Source organism: Nomascus leucogenys, chromosome 17 (assembly GCF_006542625.1).
Source record: "Nomascus leucogenys isolate Asia chromosome 17, Asia_NLE_v1, whole genome shotgun sequence".
Taxonomy (NCBI): Eukaryota; Metazoa; Chordata; class Mammalia; order Primates; family Hylobatidae; genus Nomascus; species Nomascus leucogenys.
The window spans coordinates 5,744,371-5,757,479 of NC_044397.1; the positions used below are offsets into that span (position 1 = coordinate 5,744,371).

The 13,109-nt window shown below is 45.3% G+C and overlaps 1 protein-coding gene across 5 annotated transcripts in view; it reads right to left on the minus strand.

Moving 5' to 3' along the window:
* TRERF1 (transcriptional regulating factor 1) overlaps positions 1 to 13,109 on the minus strand; it is a 226,343-nt gene that overhangs the window by 67,693 nt on the left and 145,541 nt on the right. For all 5 annotated transcript variants that reach the window (XM_030796586.1, XM_030796584.1, XM_030796588.1 and 2 more), the window contains exon 4: positions 5,893 to 6,004. The gene's annotated coding sequence lies outside the window, so the exon portion shown is untranslated. The remainder of the gene's footprint in view (positions 1 to 5,892; positions 6,005 to 13,109) is intronic.

A 13,109-nucleotide genomic window follows, 5' to 3' on the forward strand; every position in this document is an offset into this window, starting at 1 on the left:
TCTTGGCTCACAGCTCTGAGTAACCAGAATACAGAAGGGGCAGGAAGGATGAATCATGATCATGACAGAGGCTGTTAATAGACTTTGAGGTTTGCTGGTGGGGACCAGGGGTGGGGTGGGGCTGGGCATTTAACTCCAGGCAAACAGGCTTGGCCACTCAGCTAGGTTGGAAATGTCCAATCATCTTGGGAGACTGGGATAACAAACAAGCCCCCTCTGTAACTCTAACAATGTCCCTGCTTAGTCCCCCTAGAAACCTTCACCCTTCTAAATATTTGAGCAATGCCTGGAAAAAGATAAGAGGTGAACTTCAAATAATTTTTTGGTGCTCCCAAGAGGCTGAACTTTTAAAGTTTCCAATCCCTGTTTTACAGAAGTGAGGTGGTAGCCCAGATGAGCTGAAACATTAGTCAGAGAGACAGAAGCCATGTGGAAACCCATTCAAGACCTCCATGTTCATCAGCTATGAGTGGTCAAACACACTTGGGAAACCTGGTGTCAAATGTTAGCTGCAGGACTTCTAAGGGCTTTTGATAATGGGAGATGGCGCTCCAAGAGGGACCACAAAGGCCATCTGTGGGGCTTTCTAAACCCCAGTTCCTACCACTTCTACACCCAGGATGCATGAGGCTCCTTCTCCAGCAGCCTCACCTTGGCTGCCCCATAAGACCAGCTCAAATCATCATCCAGCCTCATCCAGGAAGCCCTCTGTGACCATTCAAGGACACCGTGCTTTTCCCTCTTGGATATCCACTCTGAGTACCTAACAATCTTATGAAGATATTTTAGACTTTATGCGTTTTTTTTGGTTATAAAGTCCTCTTGTGATTAATAGACTTTAGAGTAGTTTTAGATTCACAGCAACTTTATGCATTCTTTTATACTACTTGCCCACTATACAAAGCCCAGAGTCGCTATAAATAGCAGGCTTTGAAAAAGACTTGTTGCCTGATAGATATCAAATCAGGAAACGACACATGGCTAGGTGTAACATAAAGCCATTTATTAGAAGAGGGCGTGAAAAGTGAAGTCTCATGCCAGCTATAAGAATAGAGCTAAAGGACATTCACAACCCTTCTCCCCCAGCCCCATCACTGCTGAAAATGCGTCCTCAGAGCAGTAATGCCATCCCTTGATCTGGGGGCCCTGCAAGGGAAACCTCCCCAGGGAGTCCACGCAGCCCCAGCCCCACCACAGCACCAGGACACAGGGCACAGCTCAGCAGGAGGGCCAAGATCTGGAGTTTGGAGGTCTAGGCCCCATTTTCAGAACCCCTGGTTTACATCTTCCACAAACACTGGCCAGACCAGTGCGTTCTATCTTCCCTCAGATTATTTTTTAAAACACCCCAGTTCAAAGAACATCATAGAGAGGCTGGGATTCCCACATTTACATTAGATTTCTGCCTCCATTTTCATCTCATTTTATAAACTGGCTTTGTCAATTTAAAAGCATCACCAACAAGAGCACTGGCCTTGAAGTGGTCTGTTCTCAGTCATAGTTATATGAACCACCACTGACCAAGTGCTGATGATGTTCAAGCTCTGTGTTACAAGCTCTACAGGCATCATTTCATTAAGTCCTTGAATAGCTCTATCCACTGTCCCCATGTGACCAATGAAGAAACAGAAGCTCAGAGAGATTCAGCTATTAAGTGGCAGAGGTAGGTTCTAACTCAGCTCTTTCTCCCTGCCCCTCAAAGCCCAAAAGCCAAACCACTCTGCTCTGTAGACTCCTCTCCAATGAAAGGCACACCACCATGAAGAAGAAAAACCAATCGCAGGAAGGATGGGGAGAGGGGAAAAGGAAGAAGAGGCAGAGGGAAGGGAAGAAGGTGAGAAGGAGAGAGTAGCATAAGGAGGAAAGGAAGCCAAGGTCTGGATGAGAAGCCCATGGAATCTGGCTTCAGGTTCAGGAGACTTTTTGCAGGACGGGAATGAAGCAGGAGGGCTGCTGGTGACTGCCAGACAAACAAGCCACAAAATATGGAGAAGCCATTTCCTCCCTCAAAGAAGATAAACAATAGATTCATAAACAAATTGTACAAAGCTGTTCAGCTAGTTAAAACGTTTTGGTAGCAACTCATATTCTTTCCAGGACTAAAGTTTGTCCTCGCCAATGGTCAACAGTTATCGTGGGGAGAGAGGAGACGAGAGGGACATATTCTCTCCCAGCCTTTCACCTGCTAGGCCTATGGCTATACCCTCTCTGAAATTCAGGTCACTCTTCTGTGAAGAAATAGAAATTCCTGCCCTCCTGACTATTGTGGAGAAGAAAAAGATATACTTTTGGCAATATGGCAGACCAGATACCTTACTTGCCCCTCCTAATGGAAAGAACTAATACGCTGGATACAATTTTAGATATGAAGACTGAATACACATTGCTGAGATAGTACAAATGAAAAGACCAAAACAAACCCAAAGCAGGAAACTTGGAAGGTGAGCTGGCATCAAAGCTGGCTTTTGCCCTGAGGGTTTCTGCTGAAACCTGGAGATTCTAAGTTTCCCAATGACAGCAGCACAGGGTTAAGAGTCTAGGGAGACCCCTCCACAAAGCTGGGACTTTAAATGGCTCCACTCCACAAAATGCATTCGACTTGGTGAATGAGAAGTAAATGCACAAAACAGAAAGAGACTGCAAGAAAACTGGTCCTTAGGCTGAGCAGAATGTGGGGAAAAACTCTCTCTTGAAAATGTGTAACCATAGCTGGACTTCACACAGGTTTGTAGCCTAAATTATACTACTTGGGTAGCCAGGAAAGCCTTAACTAGAAAATTAATTTAAAGTGATTTTTGTTGGTAATGCCCACCAGACAACCAGCAGAAGTTAACCAAATCCTCTCTGGGAAAGACAACTCAACCCACACCTCAGATAATTCCCAAAGATAAAGTGCCAAGAAAAAATGAGCAATTCACAGGAAACAAGGCATTATGAATACCAGCCAGCAGACCTGCAAAGACTTGAGATTTGGGAATTACAAGACACAAAATTATAACATTTCTAAATAGCAAATTTAATATTTTAAAGAAATAAACATCTTCAAATATGAGCAAGAAATGAGAGACCAGAAAAATCACCAAGCAGAACTTCTAGAAATGACAAATAAATAAAGCAAAAAGAAAAAAATCCAACGAATGGGTTAAACAGCATTTAAGACACATAATAAATTAGTTAAATAGAAGATAGTTTTTTGTTTTTGTTTTTGTTTTTGTTTTTGAGACAAAGTCTGGCTCTGTCGCCCAGGCTGGAGTGCAGTAGTGTGGTCTCGACTCACAGCAACCTCCACCTCCAGGGTTCAAGTGATTCTTGTGCCTCAGCCTCCAGAGTAGCTGGGATTACAGATGCGCGCCACCGTACCTGGCTAATTTTTGTATTTTTAGTAGAGATGGGGTTTCACCATGTTGGCCAGGCTGGTCTTGAACTTCTGACTTCGGATGATCCACCTGCCTCGGCCTCCCAAAGCGCTGGGATTACAGGCATGAGCCATTCCCCAGGCCAGAGATAGATTTGAATAAATTATTCAGAGTTCAGCACAGAGAGACAAAGAGATGAAAATGTAAAATAGGTTGAGGGCGGTGGCTCACGCCTGTAATGCCAGCACTTTGGGAGGCTGAAGCGGGTGGATCGCTGGAGGTCAGGAGTTCAAGACCAGCCTGGCCAACAGGGTAAAACCCCGTTTCTACTTAAAATACAAAAATTAGTGGGACACAGTGGCTCACACCTGTAATCCCAGCACCTTGGGAGGCCGAGACGGGCAGGTCACTTGAGGTCAGGAATTTGAGACCACCCTGGCCAACATGGTGAAATCCCATCTCTACTAAAAATACAAAAATTAGCCAGGCGTGGTAGTGGATGCCTGTAGTCCCAGCTACTCGGGAGGCTGAAGCAGGAGAATTGCTTGAGCCCAGGAGGTGCAGGTTGCAGTGAGCCAAGATTGTGCCACTGTACTTCAGACTGGGAGACAGAGAGAGATTCCGTCTCGAAAACAAAACAAAACAAAACAAAACAAAACAAACAAACAAACAAACAAAGCTAAGGTAGCTACTTGGGAAGCTGAGGTGAGAGTATCACTTGAGCCCAGGAGTTTGAAGCTAGCCTGGGCAAGAGAGCAAGACCCTGTCTCTAAAAATTATCTATCTATCTGTCTGTCTATCTATCTGTCTGTCTATCTATCTATCTATCTATCTATCTATCTATCTATCTATCTACATACATACATATATCTAGCTAGCTGGATAACCCCTTAAAAAACACACACAGAGTCTGTTTTTTTCTATCTATCTATCTATCTATCTATCTATCTATCTATCTATCTATCATCTATCCAGGTAGCTAGCTGCATAACCCCAGAAATAACAGATATAGAGTGTGTAAGTTCCAAATAAGAAGATGGAAAATGAAATGAGGGGGAAAATACCTCAACCTAAAAGAAAGAGCAGAAAAAATTAAACACATATAAAGATGGTAGAAATCCCAATTCATCAATATAATACACCAGTTCTAAACATCTATGCACCAAACAGCATTGCCTCAAAACACATAAAGCAAAAATTTCAGAATTGCAAGGAGCAATTGACAAATCCAGTGGGAGGCTTTAACACACCTCTCTCAATAATTGATAGATAATCAGACAAAATCAGAAAAGAATATATTATAGATGATTTGAGCTGCACAATAAGCTAACTTATTTTTCAATGATGGTATATAGAAAACTATATCCAATATTTAAAGATTTTTTTTAAGTACTTATGGGACATTTAAGAAAAAAGTTGCAGAGATAAAAATGTAAAAAAGGAGCACACGGAAGTAGTTCAATGCATATTTCAAACTCTCTCTAAGGGTCTAAATGTATTTCGTCTTAAAAGACAGAGACCCTGTCTTTCTTCTTCATTGATATATCTCCAGAGTCTAGCACAGTGCCTGTCACAAAGGAGGCTGTAAATAGCCACTGAAGAACGAATGGTGAATGAATGATTCTCTACTGAAGATGGTGCAGGTTGCATGAGCAACCAGCAAGGCAGATGCTGGAGGTAACTAAAGCCCTTTCCAATATGGAGGGGACGAGAGGACAAGGTGACTGGCACCAGTCTCTAGGGAGAATTTATACCAAAAAAAGAAAGATGGAGTCATGACAGCCAAATCTTCAAATCTTCAAACCCAATGAGAGAGGCATGTGGAAGAGTCTTTGAAAGCCAAGTCTTTGTGGTTCCTAATGGCGGAGAAGAGATCAGCAGACAGAACTTTCTAACAACTAACTGTCCAACACTGGCTGGAAACTGGCCTGACTGATCATCTAAGGCCTCTTATGACTCTGTGTGGGACAGAAGTCTGTCTGGCAGGTACTGGGACTCTCAGGTAGTGGACTGAGTAGTCTTTCCCATTCCTTTCTGCTCCCTATCAGCCTCTCCTTTAACCAAAATGGGCACGCTTTTTTTTTTTTTTGAGACGGAGTCTCGCTCTGTCGCTCAGGCTGGAGTGCAGTGGTGCAATCTCGGCTCACTGCAAGCTCCGCCTCCCGGGTTCACGCCATTCTCCTGCCTCAGCCTCTCCCAGTAGCTGGGACTACAGGCGCCCGCCACCACGCCCGGCTAATTTTTTTTGTATTTTTAGTAGAGACGGGGTTTCACCGTGGTCTCAATCTCCTGACCTCATGATCCGCCCGCCTCGGCCTCCCAAAATGCTGGGATTACAAGCGTGAGCCACCGCGCCCGGCCAAAATGAGCACGCTTTAACCTGTAAGGCTGACACGTACTTTCTAAGTCTACCCTCATCCCAGGAAACCTCATTCTTCTAGCACATAGCAAGGGATTACAAACGCATACAGAATGTGTTAAAATGAAGGCATGAAGGAAATTCCTCAGCCTTCCAGAAGAAGGAAAGCAAGCTCACCTTGACCTCCGCAGATGGCTGAGTTGGGGGCCTGGTTCTGGGGGCTTCTCCTGCGGTCGGCCAGTCATGCTGCTTTCATGCTGCTGGACAGGTGGGAAGAGGAGGCCTGGTCCTGTGGGGAAAAGAAGAAGGAAAGGTCATTTCCTCATCATTTGCTCCTAGCTCTCCACCACCATCCTGCAGAAGACACTACCAGAAATCCCAGGGAAATTCCCAAGGCTTTCCTCACCTACTCTTAGGTAATGAGGAAGCAGACAGGCATGCATTCAACAAACATTTCCAAAGGCCTGCAATGTGCCAGGCAGGGCACTGAGGAATGAGGCCATGGAGATGAACTGGATGCAGTCTCTGCACTTAGGAGAGAGAGAGAGAGAGAGAGACAGAGACAGAGAGATCTGAGTTTCATTATAATATCATTTGCTAAGTGCTGTGATTCCCCAAATCCATTCAACAGCTGACTTTCCTCATGGGGGAGCTACAGCAGCTTACAGGTGCCTTGGCATACAGCTTCTCAAGTTATTTGTCATGAAGAACCAGTTTTTTTGTTTTGTTTTGTTTTGTTTTTTTTCTAAGACAGAGTCTCACTCTGTTGCCCAGGCTGGAGTGCAATGATGTGATCTTGGCTCACTGCAACTTCCGCCTCCCAGGTTCAAGCAATTCTCCTGCCTCAGCCTCCCAAGTAGCTGGGATTATAGGTGCCCACCACCACACGTGGCTAATTTTTGTATTTTTAGTAGAGACGGGGTTTCACCATGTTGGTCAGGCTGGTCTTGCACTCCTGACCTCATGATCTGCCCTCCTCGGCCTCCCAAAGTGCTGGGACTACACGCATGAGCCACCATGCCCGGCCGAAGGACCAGTTTTTAAAAAAATTTCCACACCACTAGAGATGACTACTTTAATAAAATATAGTAAAAATGAACTGCTAGAAAAAGGAAATGAAAAGATACTGATACAAAGTGCAAGCTCACTTTTAAGTTCTTTGATTCAACAGATTATTCTGTCAAATCGGCATGAAAGTTACTAAGCACCGACTCAATTTCTGAACTTATCTCATGGATCGCCAAAGAGTTTGCAGAGAGCACCACTCCTGAGCCACAGCTGAGTAGTAGCATTGCTACAGTAGACACTTCCACATTGCACACCTTTCCTAAGATGTCTAGCTGATATGTTCAGAGAGGGAGGCTAGAAAGAAAAATGATTTCAAATTCACTCTCCGGACTATAAAAAGTTGGTTCAGAGAGTCTCTCTTTGGGAAGGAGAACCGCAGCAGGAGCTTTGGGAAAGTGTCTCCATGCTGTCTGGAGATAAGTGGTGGCACCCACCTGCTGTGTTCAGGTAACAAAGTGTGAGGCTCATGGAAAGCTGTTTCTGGAGCCCTGTCTGCCTCCACCCTGAACTTCCCAACCCTAACTATGGCAACCCCGCCTGAAGCTCCCTCCCTGAATGAGAAGAACAAAGAGTCATCTATTAAAATGGACTGGGACATTTCAGAAAATAAATCATTTTCAAAATGTCAAAAGGGCGGCTGGTATGCATTCCTACTATTTAATGCTATAAAATGATTTTTTTTTTAAATGAGAAATCCTTTGTCTGTGACAGCTAGCTCCAAAAAAAACCCTTTAACTGCCTATTTCCTTAATACTTGAGGGAGGCATTACAAGTCATTTTCACCCATTTGAATGTTTAAGAGAAAGTGCTCCTTCTTCTAAATTCGCTGCTTTTAAGTAGTTCTTATTTTAAGCTTTAGAAGAAGATAACTCTGCAGAAGAAAACTTCCTTTTTCAAAGCCTTGTTTGTTTTGTTTTTTTAAATGCAAACACACATACACTCTCACTCCCTGCTTCAAATGTTAAATCATCTGCAATTTTGGAGTTTGTTGCTCATGAAATTGTAGCGATAAGCACATCACAAACATTCCTATAGCAACAGAGTGTTTTTTGAAGCAACATCTGTAATGTTACAAAGATTGTATATCATTATCTCTGAATGTTGGCGAAGGGAAGGTTATGGGGAATAACTGTTTATGTACAAATAAGTCAATACAGTCACTGGCAACCTGAATAGCAGACCTTACCAAGCAGCTAAGCACGGCACGGGTGGGAAGCAGGAATGAACTTCATTCCGTTTCTGTGAATAAATTCACCATCCTTACCCTCTATGTATGAAAACAACTCTCTAGGGTCCTCTCTGCAGGAGCATGAGTTCTTGGAACTGCTTGTCTTATGGGCAAGAGTTTGTCTTAGACAGCCATATGGTCAACTTTTATTAGCCATCTACTGTATGTCAGGCATGGAGCTAGACTCAAGGCTTCTAAAGATAGGTTCTTCCTCAAAGAGGCTCAAGAGAGACATATAAACAGATAATTACAATTCCCTAAGAAGAGATTATTGGCTGGAGTTAAGGGAAAGGAAATGAAATTAACTAGCTCAATCCATTCATCCAACCATCCATTCACCCATCCAACGTTGGCTGGTGCCTAGTATGTACTAGGCAAATGCAAGGCACTTGGCATACAACAGCTGAGTGAGACCAATGTGTTCCCTACCTTCATGGAGCTTACAATCAAGTGCAAGAAGGCAACCAACATTAACAAATTAGAGATAACTATAATAGTGGTCCCCTAAAGAAGCATAGCTAATGCATAATAGCATATGCCAGAAGACGGACTAGCATGGACATGGGGCAGAAGTGCTTTCCTAAGGAATTAGTCTTTAATATGAGCCCTAAGAATAAATTACTGAAGCAAAGTAGGGAGGGCAGCAGGGGAAAGATAGAGAGCAAGGGTGCTGCTGGTACACCGCGTAGCCTGTGCAAAGGTCCTGTGACAGGACGGAGCATGGCGTACTCTAACTAGGAGAGAAGGCTCTTAATCTGCGCACAGTGGGTCACACCTGTAATCCCAGCATTTTGGGAGGCCGAGGCGGGTGGATCGCTTGAGCCCAGGAGTTTGAGACAAAACCTGGGCAACATGGTGAAACCCCGTCTCTACAAACAAATACAAAAATTAGCCAGGTGTGGTGGCTTGTGTTTGTAGTTCCTGGCTACTTGGGAGGATCACTTGAATTTGGGAGGTGGAGGCTGCAGTGAGCAGAGATCGCACCACTGCACTCCAGCCTCAGTGACAGAGGGAGACATTGTCTCATTAAAAAAAAAAAGAAGATGTACAGGTTTTTCCAAAAGCACCCAAGAAGTTTTCTAGGGCAAATCAAATCAGGAACATATTTTGCCTAACTGCTAACTTCTCCCTCTTCCCAAACTGGCATGAGACATCCAAAATAGGGGCACCCTTGCCCTCCCTCCCAATGTATGTTTTAAGATTCTTATCTACTTGTTTTCTGCAACAGTGGTAAATTCAGTTTGGCCGGTGGCAAAATTAGGTGGCCAATGCTGACACAGGGATGTGGATAAGCATTCTATTAAAATGATTGCTGGAGAAGCCTCACGGGGGTGTTACTTTCTAAGAAAGGTCATGCAATTTCATGCATAGCATGTGAGCTTCGGAGCTAAGGAGACCTAGGCCCTGCCCTAGGTCTGGCCCTGCCCCTCACTAGCCATATGGCCTTGTCCCACTTCTGTGAAATGAGGTTAGCAGTGTTTTCCTTGCTGAACAGGGAGATCAGTGAGAGTGTAGGTCCCTCACTGAGCACGCTGCCCCTGCTCCTAATAGGCCCTGGATAAGTGGCAGCTGTTGCTAGCACTATACCCAGTGAGTGGGGATAATCATGCCCCTCCCTCTATGTGAATATCCACAAGAATCCACAAGGATTTCCCAGCCGGTGCTGACGCTGCAGGGCAGCTTTGCAAGGGCTCAGAGTCAGCTATTGCTGACCGGGGGTCCTGATGACTTGCTGTTTCTTGGTCTGTGCCTTCAAAGGTCCCCAACCACTGTGCTGAGAGATCCCAGAACAATCCAGATACCTGGCCCCTACCCCTTAGAAGTCAGTAGAACCTCCCAAGCCGAGACAATGAAAAAACTCTCCAAACATTGCCAAGTGTCTCTTGCAAAATCACTCCCAGTTGAGAACTACCACTCTAGCGGGTACAGAAAGGCCTACCCACAGCAAGAATTATCCAGCTCACAACACCAGGGTGCTTACAGAGTGCTCCTCCCAGGAGCTGAGGGCCTGAAGCCAGCAGACCTGGGTTCTAGTTCTAATTCTAGCTCCACCATAATGATTGGGGTCCTCTTGGACAAACAGCCAAATCCCAGATGGCAGGGGAGGTGAACAGCTACTATATCCCATTCAGACCAGCCACGTTGCTAGGACTTCCCAGACAATGCCTCTAGTATTTACAACCATCCTGCTGAGGTGCTGTAGGGATCACCATTCTACAAGTGAGGAAGCCGAGGTCTGATGCCTTGCCCAAGCCACAGAACTGAGTGGTGGAGTCAGAGCTTTAAGGGCCAAATCCCATCCTCTTTACCCCATCACCCTACCTCCTTACAGGGGTAGAAATCTTATCTCCTTCCCATATGACCAGTAAAGAGGCAACCCTGGAGGGTTGTGTGACTTTCCAAGGACCTGTCACATCCATCATGCCACCAAGCAAGGCCAGAATCTTCCCACAGCCCCACACTGCTATCAGAACCTCAGTTTCCCTTCTGTACAATAGGGGTGACAAACGCTGCCTCACATACCACACTGCTGTCGGAGTTAAGGGAGAGTGAAGATTAGGAGTCTTAGGGAAGGAAGAAATTAATACACAGAAACAAGCATTTTAAATGAGTATCTAAAAGCCCAAATCAACGAGGGGTTCTCTGCAGCCACAAGGCGGTTGAAAGGAAAAGAACAGTTCACGTCTACCAGACTGGGGACGGGGGGTTCAGCCAGGGGAAGGGAGGGACACAGGATATAAACTATGAAGCAGGACCAAATGAAGTGTGAAGAATTCCCTCCATGCCACCCACAATTCATTAGAAATTGGCACAGACTTTAAAAAGAAGAAAAAGGAACAGGGGGAGGGGGATGGAGGAAAATGGAGAGGAGGAGGAATTAAGTGTGAGACAGGCTCTACAGAGCATCTGAGAAACAGTGCAGAGAGGAATCACTGCAATGAGATCCCAGGCTCCAGTCACCTAGGGACCCACCGTTCTGTCAGATGAGTTCTATGTGGAGATGCCAGAAGGAGATGTAATTTTCAAGTGAGGCCCAGAAACTTTTCAGACATGAGGAAAACTCCCATTCTCTCTCCAAACGTCTCTCCTTTTTTTTTTTTTTTTTTTGAGACAGAGTCTCACTCTGTCTCCCAGGCTGGAGTGCAGTGGCGTGATCTCGGCTCACTGCAACCTCTGTCTCCCAGGTTCAAGCAATTCTCCTGCCCTAGCCTCTCGAGTAGCTGGGATTATAGGCATGTGCCACCATGCCCAGCTAATTTTTGTATTTTTAATAGAGAGGAGGTTTTGCCATATTGTCTAGTCTGGTCTCGAACTCCTGACCTCAAATGATCCACTTGCCTCAGCCTCCCAAAGTGCTGGGATTACAGGTGTTAGCCACCACGCCCGGCCACTCTCTCCCTTCTTTTGATGCCCTTCCTTTCTCTCCATGGAGGCTGAGTAAAGAATAATTTTCATACACTGGAGGACAGGGATCCTGCCCAGACCATGGGTTATATGCAGATCATTTAATCAGGCCCTTGTGTATCTGCTCATTCCAGAGCACAGAAGCTTGGGCCTTTCACACCAATATCAGAGCAGCTCAAACACTGACAGCATGTCAGGTGGACTCACCACAGGCCAACATGGGTGACAGGCTACCATCTGCTCCCCAACATCAGGCTGCTCACCCCCCTTGCTCACAGCTCCAACCAGCTTGTCTTTCAAGTCCTCAGACACACCAAGCTCTTTTCTACCCCAGGGCCTTTGCACATGCCAGTCCCTCTGCCTGGGATGCCCTTTTCCCAGCTCTCCTCTCGTTAGCATCTACTCATCCGTCAGGCTGTAGCTTTGGGAAGATGTCTCCATCCCTCTGAAATTTAACTGGGCAACAGCATTTATCACAGTTGTAATTAATCAATTATGTGATTAACGAGTTGGTCTCCCCAGTCAGACTGTAAGCTCTATCAGGGCATGGGCTAGGTCCATTTTTTTCACCGCTGTGTCTAATGGCCTGGCACAGCAGTCAATCCTGATTGCACATTAGAATCACCTGGAGCTTTAGAAACCACGAATGCCTGGGTTTCACCTGGGCTCTTGTTGAATACCCTGTTAAACAAGAGCGTGTAAAGCTCAGGTGGTTGTGATATGTGGCCAAGGCTGAGACCGCCGACTTGAAGAAGAGGACCTTGGCTTATGTCCTAGAACAATTTTGAAGCGGTGCAGGCAGTTATATTAATAGTAGGACCTTGCTCCCTTTGCTTGCATATACAATGTATCACTTAAATGTTGTGTTCCACCCTAGAGATTAATTTTGAGGAAATTCCAGAAGAAGAAAACAAAACCCTCATTGTTAAAGAGGAATACTATTCCTTTCATTAAGTGCTCCCCACACGGCCTCCTCCCCTGACACTCCTCTGTCCCTTTACTCAGGGTTATCACCTTCATCCTAAGGGCCACAGGATTAACTTGATGTGTTTCTGAAATACACTTAAATATTTAGAGTAAAATCCTTTAATTTTTCATTAAAACAGGCCCAGCTCTATATTACACAGTAGAATACAAAATTCCACATTAAATTTTATTAAAACAGGAGAGTTCAAGGCCATTTCATGTTGGAACAGGCCCTCCAGGCCAGCCTCAGATGGACAAGTAGAGGTGTTTTGCAGAAACTCACCCAGGGGACACCAGGGGGTGGGTCATCTGTGCTGATCTGGCTTTCCCAGGACAAGTCAGTGGCAAACTGTTCCTTTCTACTCAGTTGTGCTTACTAAAGGGGAGAGGGTAAGATGTATGAAAAAAAAAAAAAAAAGATCCAATCGCTATTACAACAGCACACGAAGTAACAATTCCAATTCCCTGATGGGCTTCCCCAGCCCAACAAAGGCACTGCTGCAGAGAGTCCCAGAACCTGGGAGCAGTAGACTCTGACTGAACTCACTGAAAGAGGAGCTCTCATCAAAGCGGTGGTTCTCCACCTTTCAGGTCTACACGAACCATCCTGGGAACCTGTGAAGAATGAAGCTTCCCTTCACACCCACCAGGTTGGCCATAACCAAAAACACAAAATCACAAGTGTTGACCTGGAAGTGGAGACACTGGCACCCTATGCATTGCCAGT